Consider the following 1,295-nt stretch of genomic DNA (forward strand, 5'->3'; position numbering starts at 1 on the left):
GGCTGAGGTCCTACAAAATCAAGCTGCTCAACAGACTCAATTAAATGAGATCCAATCTTCAGTGGAACTTTTTCTCTCTCTACTCCTATCAGATGATGCCAAATAGGGGGATAAGGTAGTTAACTCCAAATGCTCAACTAGTCAAGTACTGAAGAGGAAGGATGATAAAGAAGATGACTAGGGAAACCCTAGTAAGGGCAAAAGTCAAGGGTAAAGCAGCAAAGTTCCTTCATAAAAACTAATTTCTGATTCTAGTAAATCTTCTACACAGAAGAATTCAAGTTCTGAATCTGTAAATGCTCAAGCTCTGATAGAAAGTTATGATAATCAAAATCTGATATCAAGTTCTGATGTTCTTATTAATTCTGGAAGTCAAGACTCTCAGAAGTTTTTACAAACTCTGAAACTTAAGGGGAGGGAGACTACTGTCTACTATAAAGATCCCTAGATTTAGACACTTGATGAAGAAATTGCTAGAAGATTGTTTCTCAAGCATAATCCTGGAATGGATTTAAAGACTCTAAAGGAGGAAGAAGCTAGATTTGCAACTGAGAAGACAAATTTTAAATCTAAAGCTTCTAATGCAAAGAAACCGGAAAGGCCTAAGGTAAAAGGCATTGTCATCAAGGAAAGGTCAACTTCTGAGGCTTCAAAGCCCAAGACAAGATCACAAGTCGAAATTGATTCCAAGGCAAAATGGAAAGGAAAGATTGATGAACCAATGAAGAAATAGGAGATAAAGATTCCTCAAATCCCGATGAAACCTGTGTGCAAAATGGTTCAGGTTTTTGATGATACAGCTGCAGAAGATGAAACTATTCAAACTCTGAAAAGAAGATAACAGACGAATCTAAGACAACCTCTGACATAGCTCAAGTTGTTCAGAGTAAAGACATTTCATAACATCAAGGTATAAATGAAACAGCAAATCCAGATCAAGTCATCAAGACATCAACCTCTGACAGAGCTCAAGTTGATTTGGGCAAGATGACAATTACTGATAAGAAGAAACTCCGATAGAAAAATGTTAAACCATCAGATCCTAAGAAAAGTCAACTGCTATCTGATTTCATGACTGTTGGATTGAAAGCCAGAGAAGCAAGAGACATAGCTGGATTAGGTTCTGAAGAAGCCAAGATCAAAACAGGAGTTGAAGTAATTATCAGAGATCCATTTTTATCAACTGACAAACCTCTTGAGGAAGTTACACAGAAACACCTTGACAAGGTTATATATGCTTAAGTGGTATTGGATGCTCATGATAAGGGTAATGTTAAAGAAAAGCTGATTCTATT

This window comes from Apium graveolens, chromosome 2 (genome assembly GCF_009905375.1).
Source record: "Apium graveolens cultivar Ventura chromosome 2, ASM990537v1, whole genome shotgun sequence".
Lineage (NCBI taxonomy): Eukaryota > Viridiplantae > Streptophyta > Magnoliopsida > Apiales > Apiaceae > Apium > Apium graveolens.